The sequence below is a fragment of the Lepisosteus oculatus genome, chromosome 14 (assembly GCF_040954835.1).
Source record: "Lepisosteus oculatus isolate fLepOcu1 chromosome 14, fLepOcu1.hap2, whole genome shotgun sequence".
NCBI classification, from domain to species: Eukaryota; Metazoa; Chordata; class Actinopteri; order Semionotiformes; family Lepisosteidae; genus Lepisosteus; species Lepisosteus oculatus.
The window spans coordinates 44,690,581-44,710,083 of NC_090709.1; the positions used below are offsets into that span (position 1 = coordinate 44,690,581).

Consider the following 19,503-nt stretch of genomic DNA (forward strand, 5'->3'; position numbering starts at 1 on the left):
GATTTGTGAACAGAATACCCCTATCCCAGTGCATTGTGCCACATTAAATAAACGCACGAGAAAAAGAGATTCAGAACGCAAAGCTGTGTCAGTGTTCTGTGTAAAAAATCGGTTTGAACATCATGGGAGCTGTTTTTAATTAGCTGCTGAGTAAAGAATATTTTAGTCTTCCTGCTGTCAGTAGTATTGTGCATATAGTTGACTCTTACCTGAATGAAAACAGGACGTAAAGGAAGGGTTTCAGAATTCAGACAAAGCTTTATTTGCGTGCTTACAGTCTGAGTAATTGGAGACTGCGCTATTCTGTTGCCTATGGTCATATACGGGTTTTTCGCATGAAGCCGTATTGAACAGTATTTCTCGCGTTGTGAACTTGTGTATGCAGCGGTCCCCCGGGTTCCAGTTAGTGCGTAATTACGCATCGATGAAAAACCGGAGGTTTAAAAAAAGATAATTAGCTCACTGATACTTTGATGTAGAGGCTGTGGAAATATCCACATGTCGTGGTCTTTAAAATGTATTTGGTTTGAAGGCGTTCTGTGCTTCCGTTGCAAAGATATGGACAAAAGAATATTCGTGCTTGGTCCAAAAAACGTCATATAAATGAAAAAGTAAAGGCTGAGAAAGCATTCACAATGTGTTTTATACACAAGTATTCTCGCGATTCTTAGAGGTTTCGTGTAAACGCTACAGGCGTGCCAAAATCGTTTTCGAACTTCAAGCTAACTTTACCCCGGTCTGGTACCGTAGGTCACGTATCTTAAAATCCCAGTCATGTTTTTTTCCTATCTTCTTCTATCATAACGTACCATTTCAGACTGTCACAAAGGGCTTGATTTCGTTAAATGCATGTATTCATTCCCTTTCTGGGAAACTTGTATTTCAAGAAATTCACACAGCTTGCGAGAAATGAAATTCAATTCTTGATTATCAGTGCAGAAGAAATATTACCAGCTGGCAAAAAAAGTTTTTTTTTTAACTGGAAAGTTGTGATGCAAGACACGGACCCACCATTCCGTCTGTGTGGCGTGTTCGGTTGTTAACTGAAAGGTTGGTGATTGAGTCCACCCAGGGACGGGTTTCTTTTGCGATGTAAACATTGTCTTCGCAAAGGTCGATTGGATTTCTCAGCGAAACCTTTACCATTTTAATATTTGCAGGAAATGCGAGTGCTTAACACGTGTCAGAATCACCGGGAAATGTCCAGTTACTGTATGCCCAACGTCGCAACTCCCAGAAAACCATATTCACCCAAGAAAAAGTCGAGTCGTCATTTATACCCCCGTTGCATCCTCTGCTGAAATATTTTAAAAATACAATGCAGATTTATTAAGGAAATTGCAAGCATTGTTACATTAGCACGTCCATTTGGACTTCGATATTTTGACACATTTACTTTAATTTTAAACATAAATACTGTACAATCTATTGTAATTTTGTTGTACTATTAAAATATGTTAGCTGAGGATGCAAAGGGGTGAAAGGGAAAGGTCAGAGGGTGTAGTAACACCAAGGTTAGGATTGGTGGAGGTGATAAGGGTGTTGATGGTTTTTCTCTGTAGAGGATTTTGAGTTTTTTTATCCTTCTCTGAAGTGAGAAACTGGAAGACTTGGGAGTTGAAGGATCTGATGAGGTTAGTTATGAAAGGAAGTTGATGTGGAGCTGTTAGCCTTAAAAACTCCTTAATGTCTTCGATGTTGTCATCAGCGATAAACTGCACTCAGCAAAGATAAAAATAAAATTATCTTTGCTTACTGCCCTGTCTATCTCACACCTGAAGAAGGCTCCACAGCCGAAACATTGTGATTCTTTTCTTCTCTTTTCAGCTGGAATAGTCCTTTACTTGTTCCTTTGCAGCCTACGCATGCTGACGCAGCTACCCACCCGATATCTAACATTCTATAATCACAACTATGAATGTCCACTTTGGGTATTTTTTCCATGCTTATTTATTATTATTATTATTATTTATTCTGTCATTGAAGCATGTTTTATGTCATACTGAAGTGTCATAATCACTGAAAAAATATTTTTTTCATTTAGAAAGTAAGAAAATGATAAATCACTAGGAATTGCATTTAGCCTGTTCTGATCTAGATTTTCTATATAGTTTAACATGCCATGTTCACAATGTCACAACTCATAAATGAAACAGTGAAGTGTTGTAATTACAAATGTACGTAACAAACAAATGAGATGTTTTGGTAAGGAGGAAGGAGGGACATGCAATGTTCACAGGGTCAAATTTATAAAACGCTACAGTAAAATTTCTTGTATTTCGGGATTATAAGAGCCTGTTACATTGTGTCTCACACCTCAGTGTCAGAATTTTGAGACATTTTTATAACCAGGGGTAGGTTCATAGCAATAAGCAGAAAGTGCGATCATCCTTTGCTCATCCTCGGTTAACCATATATTCTCATATGTCATGTTCTGAATGTCCCATTTAAAACTGCTATATTAAAATTAAGACTTTTTATGATCAGAAGGCAAGGTTGTGGTAAATATGCATAAAGTGAAAGTGAACTTGTGAGTTTTGAAAATTGGTTTTCGATTTTCTGAAATGTGTTTCACACAAAAATGCAATTTGGATAGTCACTACTTATATATTCCCCTTAACTGAGGATATGTACAGTAATCCATCCCGATTAGTACTTTTAAAAATTACTGTAGAGAGAGACATCAGAAAGGGAATGAAAACTTGCATTAAACAAAATCAAGCTGCATGTAATCATCCATAGTGATACATTTTGTAAGACAAGACAGGAAGAAAGACACTGGTGGGATTTGAACGCAGAATCTCCTGTTTAATAGGAATACACTTTAACCAAATCAGCCAAGATGCTGTCAGAGTATTAACATCAGGTCTGCGTCAGTGATTACAGCTGACTATCGCTGGAGGACAGTTCACTGTGAACAAGTCAGCCTGCATAAAGAGGGGGAAGAGACTGACCTCTGTGATGCACTATAGAGTTACACTAACCTTCTATCCAACTGTTCTATGCTGCATTCTACCCTAGTGGTAAATATTGGTTTCCGTGCGTGTAATATTCCTTTTTTTGTCAAATATTTTCAAGCACAAATTTTGCTGTTGAAAATAAGCGTTGTGGTTTTCAATGTTGTGATCCTTTCCCCCCAGTGTCACCCAAATTGATACATTGTGCTTTGGCAATTCTTCAGTTTAGAGGAGCTCAGTTGAATTAGTTTGCGTATATAAAGTATTTCTTTTCCCTTTAATCCTTTAAAACATATTACATTTTCAAAACATTGTATCTTTCTTCCTACTAATTGTAGCGGCAATGCTTGTTAATAAGACAGAATTAAGTGTTGCTGTGCTTTCCCAAATGCAACCAACTCAAACAACGCACACACAGGTACTAATACATGAGGATACATTCATTAATATATATAATATGCATGTAAACCAAACAGATCTTATCGTAAGGGTTATCAGAATACAAAAGATATATATTCATTCAGTTACAAAGAGTTACACATATCAAGAGGACATACGTTCGGTATATCATTCATTTAGACCGTTTCGTAATTTAACTTGGTTACAACTTCTGCATTAGATACTCAAAACAAGTACATAACTCTTAGGAATTAAATTGATATCAACTGGTTGGGATAACAATAGAATTCTGGAGCAGTAATGCAGTGAAGTTGAATACTCATCCGATCTCTGGGGATTCAGATCTCCTGCGGGCACAAGCAAATGCAGGCTTGTTGCTGTCCAATCCGCACTCTCTGGCTCCGTGCCAGGCTGTGCTGTGCGGCTTGTGACGGTGCGCTGCTGATGCTCTCTGAATACTGGCTAGTTAGTTTTGGCTGAAACTAGCGAAGTTTGTGCACAGGAGAAAAGATGACTGTGAGTCCCAGCAGGTCAGGAAGACGACCAGTTCGTTCCTGATGAAGCGCTAGTTCTGAATAGTGATTCAGCTGTCCACAGTTCTGACCTTCTCACGAGGCCTGCTGCTGGTGCTAACCTCGGGTGTATCCTCTGGTTACTCTCTGGCAACCTCCGCTCTCGACTCTTAGAACAAAGGAAAGTTCTGGCACTTGGACACACTGGCCGTTCCGTGGTGGTCCAGGCTGAGTCTCAGGATGGTCAGGAGGCACACTGCGAGAATGGTTGGATTCTGAGACCATTAAAAGAATCAATTCTGTGATTAACTGCCACAATTAATAATTGTCCCAGTAAATGCCCAAACCCCTACAGAACTGGTGCCTCGTGAGAGCACACTACAACAGTGTGTGATCTCCTGTCCCAGCCTGAGGAGCAGACACCAAACCTGTCTCTCAATAATAATAATACAGTGTGTGATCTCCTGTCCCAGCCTGAGGAGCAGACAGCGAGCCTGTTTCTCAATAATAATAGAACAGTGTGTGATCTCAAGTCCCAGCCTGAGGAACAAACAGTGAGCCTGTCTCTCAATAATAATAATAAAGTGTGTGATCTCCTGTCCCAGCCTGAGGAACAGACACCGAGCCTGTCTCTCAATTATAATAATACAGTGCGTGATCTCCTATCCCAGCCTGAAGAACAGACAGTGACCCTGTCTCTCAATAATAATAATACAGTGTGTGATCTCCTGTCCCAGCCTGAGGAGCAGACAGCGAGCCTGTTTCTCAATAATAATAGAACAGTGTGTGATCTCCAGTCCCAGCCTGAGGAACAAACAGTGAGCCTGTCTCTCAATAATAATAATAAAGTGTGTGATCTCGTGTCCCAGCCTGAGGAACAGACAGCGAGCCTGTCTCTCAATAATAATAATACAGTGTGTGACCTCCTGTCCCAGCTTGGGGAACAGGGAGCCAGACTCTCAATAATAATTACAGTGAGGAACAGTGAGTTTATCTGTCAATAATAATAATACAATGTGATCTCCTGTCCCAGCCTGAGGAACAGTGAGCTTGTCTCTCAATAATAATAATCCAGTGTGTGATCTCCTGTCCCAGCCTGAGGAACAGACAGTGAACCTGTCTCTCAATAATAATAATCCAGTGTGTGATCTCCTGTCCCAGCCTGAGGAACAGACAGTGAACCTGTCTCTCAATAATAATAATACAGTGTGTGATCTCCTGTCCCAGCCTGGGGAACAGACAGTAAACCTATCTCTCAATAATAATAATCCAGTGTGGAATGTCCCAGTCTAGGGAACAAACAGTGAGCATGTCTCTCAATAATAATAGAACAGTGTGTGATCTCCAGTCCCAGCCTGAGGAAAAGTGAGCTTGTCTCTCAATAATAAAAATACAGTGTGTGATCTCGTGTCCCAGTCTGAGGAACAGACAGTGAGCCTGTATCTCAGTAGTAATAATAATACAGTGTGTTACCTCCTGTCCCAGCCTGAGGAAGAGACAGTGAGCCTGCCTCTCAATATTAATAATACAGTGTGTGATCTCCTGTCCCAGCCTGGGGAACAGAGAGTAAACCTATCTCTCAATAATAATAATCCAGTGTGTGAGCTCCTTTCTTAGCCTGAGGAACAGACAGTGATCCTGTCTCTCAATAATAATAATAATCCAGTGTAGGATGTCCTGTCCCAGTCTGAGGAACAAAAAGTGTGCTTGTCTCTCAATAATAATAGATCAGTGTGTGATCTCCTGACCCAGCCTGGGGAGCACTGAGGCTGTATCTCAATAATAATAATACAGTGTGTCATCTCCTGTTCAGTGAGCTTGTCTCTCAAAAATAATAATACAATGTGATCTCCTGCCCCAGCCTGAAGAACAGACGGTGAACCTGTCTCTCAATAATAATAATACAGGGTGTGACCTCCTTTCCCAGCCTTAGGAAGAGACAGTGAGCCTGTCTCTCAATAATAATGATACAGTGTGGGATCTCCTGCCCCAGCCTGGGGAACAGACAGTGATCCTGTCTCTCAATAATAATACTCCAGTGTGGAATGTCCTATCCCAGTGTAGCGGCAATGCTTGTTAATAAGACAGAATTAAGTGTTTCAGTGCTTTCCCAAATGAGGCCTCATCTCTCTGTTCATCTCTGTAGTGCAGCCACAGAGAAACTATTCATGCAGGCTGATTTAAAGATGTTTTCTTTTGATAAGGGACAGCTCCCAAAGGGGGGTGCACTTAGCTAAGCCTGGCTATCATGATCAATGGGCATCCATTGGCGCCTATCTGTCTAGGGAGTGCCAGATGGACATCTGGATTGCATTAGTAAGTGTCAGGAGTAAGTGACTCATATCTCACCTTGATCAACCAATCAGGGACTGGTAGGGCTGAATAACCCACGTGGGACTCTGATGCCCATGGAACTTTCAGCCAATCAACGAGCTGAAGTTCCTCCAGGTAAAAACAGGCAACACAGAGAGCCTTTAGTGTAGAATTCTGTGGACTTTTCTAAAGGGAATTCAAAGGAGAATTCCAGGGCAGGACGGCCCAGGAGCAGAAGGCTCCCAAGGGCAGGACATTCTTGCAGCGCGCCTCCTGACCATCCTGAGACTCAGCCCGGACAACCACGGAACGGCCAGTGTGTCCGAGTGCCAGAACTTTCCTTTGTTCTAAGAGTCTAGAGCGGAGGTTGCCAGAGAGTAACCAGAGGATCCACCTGAGGTTAGCACCAGCAGCAGGCCTCGTGAACAGGTCGGAACTGTGGACAGCTGAATCACTATTCAGAACTAGCTCTTCATCAGGAACGAACCGGTCCTCTTCCTGACTTGCTGGGACTCACAGTCATCTTTTCTCCTGTGTGCAAACTTTGCTAGTTAAAGCCAACACTAACTAGCCGGTCAGTGAGCATCAGCAGCGCACCGTCGCAAGCCGCACAGCACAGCCTGGCACCGAGCCAGAGAGTGCGGATTAGACAGCAACAGCCTGCAACTGTTTCTTTGTGCCCGCAGGAGATCTGAATCCCCAGAGATTGGATGAGTATTCAACTTCAATGCATTACTGCTCGAGAATTCAATTGTTATCCCAACCAGAGTTATGTACTTGTTTTGAGTATCTAATGTAGAAGTTATAACCAAGTTCAATTACGAAACGGTCTAAATGAATGATATACTGAACGTATGTCCTCTTGATATGTGTAACTCTTTGTAACTGACTGAATATATACCTTTTGTATTCTGATAACCCTCTCGATAAGATCTGTTTATATGCATATTCTATGTATTAATAAATGTATCCTCGTGTATTAGTACCTGAGTGTGTGCGTTGTTTGAGTTATATTGCATGGTTGGATTCTTAAGCCATCAAAAGAATCAATTTTGTGATTTACTGCTACAATTAATAATTGTCCAAGTAAATGCCCAAACCCTACAGAAGCATGCAAGAAAATGTGATCATTACCTATGGAATTTCCCACCAGCGTGGAGTTTGAATTCACAACCATGAGACTCAGTGTTCAAGAGTCACAGAAGAGGTCAGCCTGGTCTTCAGTTTGCCAACGATAAGCTCTGGCAGTGCTCCTCTGTAAAGCAGATTGTTCGGATCGGTTATGTGGGACGGCACTTCGATACTAAGATCGTTTGCAGCACACGCATGGTTTCCCCCTTCACGCAAAAAACATAGACGAAGGAAACTCTCTTGTCTTGGGCTGCTGACTCCCGGATTTAAAGCGCTCTGGGTGCCAGCTATGTCTCTAACAAGCACACTATAAAGACAGGAATTACACTTTGCTCACGTCACGCATGGAATGGCGAGGCTACTTGTTCCAATATTATCTAGTCTCACCTCATATGGTGCCGATTCCTGGTTTTCATTTAAGAAAGAGCACTGCAAACACCGTAAACAGTGCAAAACGTGTGATGAAAGAAGTCTTTTCCCCCCTTTGTCTAAAGCAGAACACAGCGGAGTCATGCCGAGGGTTGCGAGATCAAGATTTCAGTGGAGCACTGTCGTCTACGTCTTTAGCTACATGAGTTGGACATCCTCTTGTACACGGAAAGCAGATTGAGATCCTCTGACATGAAAAGTGCCAGATAAAAGCCATTTCTCATCCTTTCTCTTAGTGGTGGAGCTATCGCATGTAAATGAGGCAACTTGCAAGGCGAGCAGGCTTGGTGCACACTGAACGCAGATGTCTCAGAGCAGTTGAGACGTGTCCAAGTGGCTGTCAAAGGACAGCACTTTGCCGGCGCCGTGGCTTAGTTGGCTAAAGCGCCTGTCTAGTAAACAGGAGATCCTGGGTCTGATTCCCAGCGGTGCCTTTCTTCCTGTCTTACTGTACAGAATTTATCCTTATTGGCAAATCCCATGCCTTTTAATTCAGGTGAATGCAAGTGTTCGTTTCCTTTCTGGAACAACATGTTTTGAAAGAAATCTATACAGCTTGCGAAAGATGAAACACAAATCTTGCTTATCAATGAAGAAGAGGTACTCCCAGCAGGCCAGCTAATACCAGCAAAGTTTTTTTTTCACCCTAACCCAGAGAATGGAGAAAAGCGAGGCGCCTGTGGCTCTGCAGTGTAATCAGTTCGCGAGTTTGGCGGTTAGCTGAAAGAGTGGTAAATGGAGCTCGCCCCAGCCCGTCCTTATTCTTTTAAAGAGGATAAAAAATTAACTTCGCCGCCATTACTACCAGCTTTAAAAGACTGCCATGGGCACGGAAAAAAACACACTACAGATGACTTTTCTGGAACCGAAGCAGAGATTCCTTTACGAACCAACTGATAAAGCTCAGCCAGTGAATACTGTTAACAGAATGTGAAAGCACGATCAACTTTGTAACTGCAACCACAGGAAAAACAGCAAGAAGCAGGCTCCATTCCCCATTTAAATCTGTCGTGCGAGGCATGCTTTTGAACTTGGACAAAGTACTTCCAAAGGAGCGCTATGCGCAAAGATTTAACAAGCTCAACCCCCGCCGATGATTTGGTGTGAAGAAGCAGAACATTCAAGTTTCACAGACAGAAGCAGCACGCCAGCACAGCCAACATTAAAACGGAGGGCACACTACGATTTGCATTGACACAAAAGTGATCTGGGCAGACGTCGTTCCCTGCATAACGCAAAAAGTGGCAAAGCGCTTTTGGGTTGAGAGGACGCAAGAAGGTTTTTGTTTTGTGCCTTGATGTCAAGCTGAGAAAGTATCTTTAAACACTTTGCTTAGTTTCTCGAGAGACTGCCAAAAAGCAGTTCCCTCCCTTTTGTCTGAAGCCAGCTGAAAGGGGGTCTTGACAGAAGCACCCGGCAGCGGTGGGATTCGAACCCACGCCCCTGAAGAGACTGGAGCCTTAATCCAGCGCCTTAGACCGCTCGGCTACGCTACCCGCTGTGTGTTGTTTCTTTGTCTCATTACTTGCCCGGAGGAAGCCGGGTGGGTTTTGCTCTTGTCGCCCGACTTAGTGGCGTTATGACCGTGGAACCGACTGCACCTGTTTTTTCTGAGATGCTTCCCCTCTCATGGCGAGATCTCGACTTCTTTAACACCTCTGGATAAAGATCTTCTGTGGAGCAGGTTTCAGACCTCTGCGTACAGCACCCTTGATGTCATTTTATTTTTACAGCAGCCGCATCCGGAAAGTTGTGTCTTTTACGTTTTATTTGAACAACAAAACTACATACAATACAAACAAGAGCACATATAACGTATCAAGAAAATCGTCACGGGCACATGCTATAATACAATTACACTTTATGAAAAACGATTACACAAGGTAAATAAAGATAAGGTCCGCACAGCTTGTTCTTACATTTCGAAAGAGTCCGTAAATACCCCTTGACGTCTATTTTGAACTGTTCAAACGTAAGACTCTTCCCAGACCATTTCACTTTATACCACATTCCTAAACGAGGATGCTTCTCCTGTTTTAGAACTATTTTGGGCGGTATGGCTTATACAGCACACCCACAGTAGTCTAATGGTGGACTGCAGATCTGTGCTATAGTTCAGTCGAATTCAAAGGATTCAGCAATCGTACTGGATTTGACTGGGATTCTGAAATGTCTCTTGCAAAAGTATTCGGGTTTGCTTGAACCTTTGATACAAAAAGTGATCTGATCTGAAACTACCCAGCTTACAATCTCTGAGGTAGTTGTCACTCAACTCGGACGTGATGTGGCACACATGTGCCGTGTGCCTTTACTTTTGTAAAAAACTGGTATCGGGAAAAGTTTCTTAATATTTCTTTTGATTAGCATGCAAGAAAATGTGATCATTACCTATGGAATTTCCCGCCAGCGTGGAGCTTGAATTCACAACCCTGAGACTCAGTGTTCAAGAGTCACAGAAGAGGTCAGCCTGGTCTTCAGTTTGCCAACGATAAGCTCCGGCAGTGCTCCTCTGTAAAGCAGATTGTTCGGATCGGTTATGTGGGACGGCACTTCGATACTAAGATCGTTTGCAGCACACGCATGGTTTCCCCCTTCACGCAAAAAACATAGACGAAGGAAACTCTATTGTCTTGGGCTGCTGACTCCCGGATTTAAAGCGCTCTGGGTGCCAGCTATGTCTCTAACAAGCACACTATAAAGACAGGAATTACACTTTGCTCACGTCACGCATGGAATGGCGAGGCTACTTGTTCCAATATTATCTAGTCTCACCTCATATGGTGCCGATTCCTGGTTTTCATTTAAGAAAGAGCACTGCAAACACCGTAAACAGTGCAAAACGTGTGATGAAAGAAGTCTTTTCCCCCCTTTGTCTAAAGCAGAACACAGCGGAGTCATGCCGAGGGTTGTGAGATCAAGATTTCAGTGGAGCACTGTCGTCTACGTCTTTAGCTACATGAGTTGGACATCCTCTTGTACACGGAAAGCAGATTGAGATCCTCTGACATGAAAAGTGCCAGATAAAAGCCATTTCTCATCCTTTCTCTTAGTGGTGGAGCTATCGCATGTAAATGAGGAAACTTGCAAGGCGAGCAGGCTCGGTGCACACCGAATGCAGATGTCTCAGAGCAGTTGAGACGTGTCCATGTGGCTGTCAAAGGACATCACTTTGCCGGCGCCGTGGCTTAGTTGGCTAAAGCACCTGTCTAGTAAACAGGAGGTCCTGGGTCCGATTCCCAGCGGTGCCTTTCTTCCTGTCTTACTGTACAGAATTTATCCTTACGGGCAAATCCCATGCCTTTTAATTCAGGTGAATGCAAGTGTTCGTTTCCTTTCTGGAACAACTTGTTTTGAAAGAAATCTATACAGCTTGAGAAAGATGAAACACAAATCTTGCTTATCAGTGAAGAAGAGGTGCTCCCAGCAGGCCAGCTAATACCAGCAAGTTTTTTTTCACCCTGACCCAGAGAATGGAGAAAAGCGAGGCGCCTGTGGCTCTGCAGTGTAATCAGTTCGGGAGTTCGGCGGTTAGCTGAAAGAGTGGTAAATGGAGCTCGCCCCAGCCCGTCCTTATTCTTTTAAAGAGGATAAAAAATTAACTTCGCCGCCACTACTACCAGCTTTAAAAGACTGCCATGGGCACGGAAAAAAACACACCACAGATGACTTTTCTGAACCGAAGCAGAGATTCCTTTACGAACCAACTGATAAAGCTCAGCCAGTGAATACTGTTAACAGAATGTGAAAGCACGATCAACTTTGTAACTGCAACCACAGGAAAAACAGCAAGAAGCAGGCTCCATTCCCCATTTAAATCTGTCGTGCGAGGCATGCTTTTTGGCACGCATGAAGTAAATCCCACGATCGCTTTTGAACTTGGACAAAGTACTTCCAAAGGAGCGCTATGCGCAAAGATTTAACAAGCTCAACCCCCACCGATGATTTGGTGTGAAGAAGCAGAACATTCAAGTTTCACAGACAGAAGCAGCACGCCAGCACAGCCAACATTAAAACGGAGGGCACACTACGATTTGCATTGACACAAAAGTGATCTGGGCAGATGTCGTTCCCTGCATAACGCAAAAAGTGGCAAAGCGCTTTTGGGTTGAGAGGACGCAAGAAGGTTTTTGTTTTGTGCCTTGATGTCAAGCTGAGAAAGTATCTTTAAACACTTTGCTTAATTTCTCGAGAGACTGCCAAAAAGCAGTTCCCTCCCTTTCGTCTGAAGCCAGCTGAAAGGGGGTCTTGACAGAAGCACCTGGCAGCAGTGGGATTCGAACCCACGCCCCCGAAGAGACTGGAGCCTTAATCCAGCGCCTTAGACCGCTCGGCCACGCTACCCGCTGTGTGTTGTTTCTTTGTCTCATTACTTGCCCGGAGGAAGCCGGGTGGGTTTTGCTCTTGTCGCCCGACTTAGTGGCGTTATGACCGTGGAACCGACTGCACCTGCTTTTTCTGAGATGCTTCCCCTCTCATGGCGAGATCTCGACTTCTTTAACACCTCTGGATAAAGATCTTCTGTGGAGCAGGTTTCAGACCTCTGCGTACAGCACCCTTGATGTCATTTTATTTTTACAGCAGCCGCATCCGGAAAGTTGTGTCTTTTACGTTTTATTTGAACAACAAAACTACATACAATACAAACAAGAGCACATATAACGTATCAAGAAAATCGTCAGGGGCACATGCTATAATACAATTACACTTTATGAAAAACGATTACACAAAGGTATTCGGGTTTGCTTGAACCTTTAAAAAAAAGTGTCTGAACTACCCAGCTTACAATCTCTGAGGTAGTTGTCACTAAACTCGGACGTGATGTGCCACACATGTACCGTGTGCCTTTACTTTTGTAAAAAACTGGTATCGGGAAAATTAAAGTCGAAACCCAAAACAGTAACATATTTAAGAGTAAATGCCTCCTAATAGCTAGCAAGCGCTCCTAGTTAGTAAAGTTGTTTGTGTTCCTGCCTCTCATGCGGGAAACCGGGGTTTGATTACCGACGGGGAGACAGCTAGTTTTTTTATGATCAGATTCCAGTCTTTAATGCTGTGTGTGAGAGTTTATGTAACTTTCCTTTTCTCACATTTTCTGACGACTATTCCGAAGGAGCGCCCTGTCAACTCCTAATACTTTTCAAAAATCTGCCTGCATGTTTGATTAGTTTTGTTTTACTTAGAAAAAGTTCAATATCGATCATAACTAAAGAAAATTATGATCAGAAACAAAAACAAAATGTTGAAGATGCAACTCGATCTTGAATCAGAGATGGGTGACATGGGCTTCTGTTCTGATATTGTTGTACGAGAAACAGGAGGAATCTCTTCTCTCCTATGGAGCATGAGCTGAATCAGGAATGAGACATGTCATATATCAACGCATGACCTACATCGTAAAACTAAAACTAAAATAAAAACTAACATTAAGTTATCAGAGACATCCATTTATATACAAACAAGAGACAGACAAAGCAATAATTCTACATTAACTTGTCCTGCACTGATCAGACTAATTGAAATGGTCTGATTCAGAGCCTGTGCAGCTTGTGCTAATACAACAACGCCAGTATTGAACCCTCAGCACCATACTGACTACTGAGCACAAGTTCAGCTGCTCTCCAGCTTTGTTACGCATGTTTTTTTATTGCAAATGGAGCTGATCTCCAGACAGTACAGTGTTAGTCAGCAGCCTCTACTAGTAATACATCGCCCCTGTCCAAAATCTCTAGGTAAAAAAAAACACATTTTATACATTTGTCTGTTTAAAGATATAATCTCTAAAAAAGACAAAGGGTTTGTGTGTCAATTGTTTCGAATTAATTTTTAACGCAAAGAAAAGTAGTTTTCTTCCAAGAAATCACACATTTGTCGCAACCTCCATACTATACTTCTCTCTTGTAGTATTAAAGCATTTTGATTTAAACTGAACAATATATTAAATGTTTCATCTATACACTTACGATTAACATAGGCAGCCTTGAACGGATTGCGGAAATCAAATATACAGATGGATTCAGAGTGTGCTTTCCAACTTTTGTGTAACATTTTCCTTTGATAGGGCGGAGTTGTTTTTAAAATCTGGATTAAATAAAAAGGAGTGACGTCAGTGTAAAACAGCTTTCCTTCATGGGGAAGAACAGTTGTGTTCCATATTTCTAATTATTTTGGTTTCAAGATAGCAATTAAGTATGAAACATAAAAGCCAGCTGGATAAATCTGTTACACGTCATTTACAATGGTCTTTCAACTAATAGCCCGTGCAGGGATCAAACCCCAACTGTTGTTGTGAGTTGCATAAGGCTCTGCAACATGCAGATGAGAAACTAACCTCCGCTTCTTCATTATATACACAGTGAGCTATATTTGCGAGCCTACTGCCCCCTGCGGGCTCTGTATCTGATTGCGGTACAAGACCGGCCGTGGAGGTAAAGTGAGACGGGTGTGTACATTAAAAGGCTCATAGCGTCCCTGGGAAGGCTCAAACCACCACCCTTTTTGTTAACAACCGAGCCACAAAGACTCATGTACAGCTTAACACTCCTCGGTCTCAGTGAAAGTGATACACTGGAGTGAAAGTGAAAGTGATAAATTTCTGGAGAATCATTTGTCAGTTTCCCTACGGGACTAATAAAGTATTATCTATCTCTCTTAAAGGAAAATCGCCAACAGTGGCCGATATCTATTGGAGTTTTTTTCATTCTATACTGCAATTTCTGAAGGGTACAGGCTTGGGGAATTGGACCTTATGGTGAAGGCTGCGGGCTCAGCAGCAGCAGAACCTGATCAGTATCGGTTGACTCCAATATACTTTGACAACTTAACTTCTGGATTTAGAGACATTTACCTTAGTGTCGGTATACTAAGATGTTTTGGTATCGAGGAAGGAGGGACAAAGCAAATTGGCAGAATGTGTGCTATTTTGTTGACTACAAGTCCCCACATGCCAGAGGGTCAATATTAAAAAAAAACGTAACAGTATAATCTCTTGTTCTTCACAATTTAATAGTGTCTGTTACATTGTGTCTCACACCTCAGTCTCAGAATTGTGAGACGAGTTTGTAATCAGGAGGGAGGGCAATAGCAATTCAGCAGAAATTGCATTCACCTTTTCCCAATGCATTCTCACATGCCATTTTCTCACATGCCATGCTCAGAGGGTCATATTTTTAAAATGGTATCATAAAATGTCCTGAAGTTCAGGATTTTGACAGTCTGTTATATTGTGTCTCACACCTTGATGTCAGAAATATGAGATGATTTTAAAATCAGGAGGGAGGGCCCTAGAAATATAGCAAACATTGCATTTACCATTTGACAATGTATTCTCTCGTGCCATGTTCAGAGGGTCGTATTTAAAAAAACGGTACAGTACAATGTCCTGAAGTTCAGGATTTTGATAGTCTTTTCCATTGTCTCTCACACATCTGTGTCAGAATTTTTAGACATTTTCATAACCAGGAGGTAGGTTCGATCACCCTCTGCTCATCCTCAGTTAACCATATAGTCTCATATGCCATGTTCTAAATGTCCCATTTAAAACTGCTATATTAAAATTTCTTGTAAAATGCAAGAGTTTGAGACTTTTTATGATCAGAAGGCAAGGTCGTGGAAAATATGCAGGAAGTGCCAGTGAATTTACGTTTTGCCTTTGTCTTATTTACTCGTGGTATAACATGCCAGTTTGTTTTATTGTGAGTTGTGTTTCTGAAATGTGTTTCATACAAAAATGCAATTTTGACAGTCTCTACTTACATATTCCCCTTTACTGAGGAAATGTACAATAATACATCCGGATAAGTATTTTTAAAAATGACTGTAGAGAGCCATCTACAGGCGAAAGACGACATAACATCACAGCAGTAGCATTTAAGATGGAACGAAAAACACAAAGCAGCAGCTGGTGAATAAGAAGCCAACTTCAGCCTTGTTAATGCAATAGCATTAGGTGAGGTGGAAAAATATTTCTTGCTCTGAATCTTAACATTTTTATAGGAGGTGTTCTAGGACCTCTTGCCTCAGAAAAAGAACTGCCAGTACATCAATTATTTCTACTCAATCAATAGCAGCAGTGTTATCAGTACTGAGCCCTAAATGTAGGTCCTATCATCATATAAAAAGTCGAAAGTATCGACTGCATTCAACTGATAAAATGTATCTTCTATGAGAGTTATATCTTTATCCAAAATACATCGGAAACAAATTTGCACGTTTTTTGGGGGGGATCCTGAAGACTGAGACTCAAAACTTTTTTTTCCTTCTTTCCAGGAGGAAGGATTATTCAGATGCAAACATTGTCCCAAAATCGATGTACTCTTCAATGATATTCAAATCCTCAAATTCTTCATCTGAATGTCGATATTGAAATATGATATCGTACAAATTGTGGTTTTCTTTTTAAAGCAAATTTTATGCTTTAAATTAAATAAATTGTATTTATTATGAATGTGCCGGAATTTTTTCAGTACTTTAGAGGGCTCTGCCATTTTAGATGTTATGCTGTTCCTGTCTGATTTATCAAATGTGTCATTTAAATCTCCCGTCATTTCTATATCAGCCTGAAGACCTTGAAGTAAAGATTGCAATTCATCCAAAAATGCAATTCATCCAAAAAAAGTTTCCCACTGGTGATACATACAAGGAAATGAATGTACATTTTCCCCCCAAATCAACAAATTTAAAATCAAATACCTCCCTCATCTGCAGGTGGAGAGAATAATGTCAGAATAAATACAGGTTTAAAAGTCAGGAGCATTGATAGTCCTATTTTAAAATGACACTAAAATGCTCACAATATATTAAAAAGCTCTGTAAAATAATAAAAAGAAATAATACACAGTTATAAAGCTCAGGAATTATCAATGGGAACTTACAATGGGTTGATATGATTTAAAAAATAAAATATTTGAAAAAATCCACTTACAATATGCTAAAAATGGCAAGAATACTTAAAACAGGTTTTAAAATTAAAAAAAAATAAAACAAGTTAAAAATAAATACTAAATGGGTTTGAAATTCAGGAATGTGATTGGCCAGATGCTTACAATGAGTGTTGCTGGTGTTTCGTGTGATTTACTGAAATGAAAAAATATTCAATTTAAAAACGGCAAGAGCTCGTATGAAAAAAAAGTTCTTAAGTATCTTTGTTGTAAGAGCTGCACCAGAACTAGTGTATTCATATACATCAGAAAAGTAGCTGAACGTGACTGGTTTATATTCAGTTATATGCATTGGGGACGAAAAGGAGACTTACATGGATTTTATTAGGTTTTAGGAATCAGAACATTTATTTTTACACATTTATGCCTACGAGCAGAAATAACTTCCTGCTTTCAGCACTTTTATTGTTTCTGCTTGTAACCTCGAACAGAGAAACCTAGTACTGACTCACAGAAACGCCCCAGAGTTTCTGTGTTTCTGGGATTTAAGAGGGATGTACTGTATGAAGACAGTAAAGGGAGTTTTTTTTTCCCGCTGTAGAGTATGAAGGCGGTTTGATGAGTCTGGAGGGAGGAGACGAGCATTCCGCACGGGGAGCGCAGAACAACGAGTTTCACCTGCAGCTCGCCGAGTCCTGTCCTATATAACCGCTGAGCCTGGGACACACTGAGTCTCTAACCAGTGTTCGAGATGTAAAGGGTTAAACCCAGAAGTCGAGAGTGGAGTTTTTGTATAAGTGTAAGATTAAGGGAATAGGGTTTTGGTGGGTTTGGTGCACAGCAGAGGTTTCGGTTTAGGTTTAGTTTGCTTTTGACACATTTGTAACGGCCATGGCGGCCTGTAGGGTCGGCATGCACTGTTACTTTTGCTCACTTTTGGTGTATAAGGGTGGTGAGGGTTCGGCTCACTCAGGTGATATTTCACGGTTGGACTTTTCAAGGAAGGTGTTACAGAAAGGATTAAGGCATTAGATGTCAAATTCTTAATCACTTTGCTGAAGGGAATTGGTTTTGACATTAGTTTCAATCGGCGAAGTTACTGGAACAATTTTGGATAAAAATAGAGTAGAAAAAAAGATGTGGGCCTGATTAGAATGTTTGAATGGCAGAAGCTGATGGATCTTTCTAATGTGGTGTGAGCCTGGTCAGTACCTGGAGGGGAAACCTCCTGGGAAAAACCAAGGTTGCTGCTGGAAGAGGTGTTAGTGGGGCCAGCAGGGGGCACTCACCCTGTGGTCTGTGTGGGTCCTAATGCCCCAGTATAGTGACGGGGACACTGGACTGTAAACAGGCGCCGTCCTTCGGATGAGATGTAAAACCGAGGTCCTGACTCTCTGTGGTCATTAAACATCCCAGGGCGTTTCTCGAAAAGAGTAGGGGTGTAACCCCGGTGTCCTGGCCAAATTTCCAATTGGCCCTCACCAATCATGGCCTCCTAATAATCCCCCCCTATGAATTGGTTACATTACTCTGCTTTCCTCTCCACTGAGAGCAGATGTGTGGTGAGCGTTCTGGCGCACTATGGCTGCCGTCGCATCATCCAGGTGGATGCTGCACATTGGTGGTGTTGGAGGGGAGTCCCCATTACCTGTAAAGTGCTTTGAGTGGAGTGTCCAGAAAAGCGCTGTATAAGTGTAAGCAATTATTATTAATTAATAGGACTGTGATTGTTCGCATGTTTAATGAGATGGTGATGAAGGAAGATGTTTTGACATGGTTGTCTAAGTATTGTTTAGTGAAAGGTGAGCTTCAGAAAGTCTTGGATGATGATGGCATCTGGAACTGTGCATGGAGAGTACCTGTTTCATTGCATGAAGACAAAAAATGGTTATGGTGGATTTAAACACATTCCTTCTTTGATTGGATTAGGTGAAAATAGAGGCCTTGTGTTCTACCAAGGGCAGCCAAAACCGTGCAGGAGATGTGGGGAGCTGGGTCACTTTGTGGATGCCTGTACAAATGTGGTGTGTGGTAAGTGCAAGGAAATTGGACATGCATATACTGAATGTACAAGCGTGAGGAAATGTAATCTCTGTGAGTGTGAAGGTCATGTGTTTAAAGACTGTCCAAATTCCTTTGCAAATAGAACAAAACTGGGAAGACCAATGCTCTTCCAATAGCCTGCCACCTGTGGAGACTGAAAGTGCTCAAATGAAATGTACAGAACAGAGGGTGCAGTCTAAAAGAGACATTAGATTTAGAAAATGATTTAACTCTGAGCAGAAGAGTGAGGGAAGATCATTTTCCGAGTCCTCAGGTAGGTTCTCCCATGGGTTTAGATGTCTCCAATATATGTGATCTTACTTACCAAGCTTTAGAACCAGAGACTCAAGGAAGGCAGGTGGAGATATATCCTATGGATTGTGGGGGTGGTGGAGGAGGAGACAATTAAAACAAAAGGGGGGGGAGGCCTGTATAGTAGGTGTCACCTACTGAATGATTGTAGCCAGAGCTTTAAGTCTCCCCTGGTCCTACTTAAGTATGGCTCTTAATATTGTGTCCATAAATGTGAGAAGCATTCGCTCCAAGTTAAGGGCAAGGAATATACTATCATTTGTGAGGAAGGTAAATGCTGATATTGTGTTGTTACAGGAGTGTGGGTTACCCTTTAAAAACTGCCATAAGGATATGGAAGAACTGGGGACATTGGGCCCATCAATCTGGAGTGGGTCCAAAGAAAATAAATCTGATGGTATAGCTGTTCTAATTAAAAATAAGATGGTAGAGGTACGTCAGCACCTTGTAGTGAAACCAGGGAAAGCACTGGTGGTGTATCTGGGTTTCATGAATGTCTAATTTAAACTCTTAAATATATATTGTCTGAGT

The 19,503-nt window shown here is 41.8% G+C and overlaps 4 non-coding genes across 4 annotated transcripts; 2 read left to right on the plus strand and 2 right to left on the minus strand.

The window, feature by feature from the left end:
• The first annotated feature begins 8,101 nt into the window (after window positions 1-8,101).
• trnat-agu (transfer RNA threonine (anticodon AGU)) lies at window positions 8,102-8,175 on the plus strand. The gene has a single exon. It is a non-coding gene; the product is annotated as a tRNA-Thr (tRNA).
• A 980-nt stretch (window positions 8,176-9,155) lies between these two features.
• On the minus strand, window positions 9,156-9,237 carry trnal-aag (transfer RNA leucine (anticodon AAG)). Its single transcript has one exon. It is a non-coding gene; the product is annotated as a tRNA-Leu (tRNA).
• Window positions 9,238-10,915: 1,678 nt separating this feature from the next.
• Window positions 10,916-10,989, plus strand: trnat-agu (transfer RNA threonine (anticodon AGU)). The gene has a single exon. It is a non-coding gene; the product is annotated as a tRNA-Thr (tRNA).
• A 1,011-nt stretch (window positions 10,990-12,000) lies between these two features.
• On the minus strand, window positions 12,001-12,082 carry trnal-aag (transfer RNA leucine (anticodon AAG)). The gene has a single exon. It is a non-coding gene; the product is annotated as a tRNA-Leu (tRNA).
• Window positions 12,083-19,503: the final 7,421 nt, after the last annotated feature.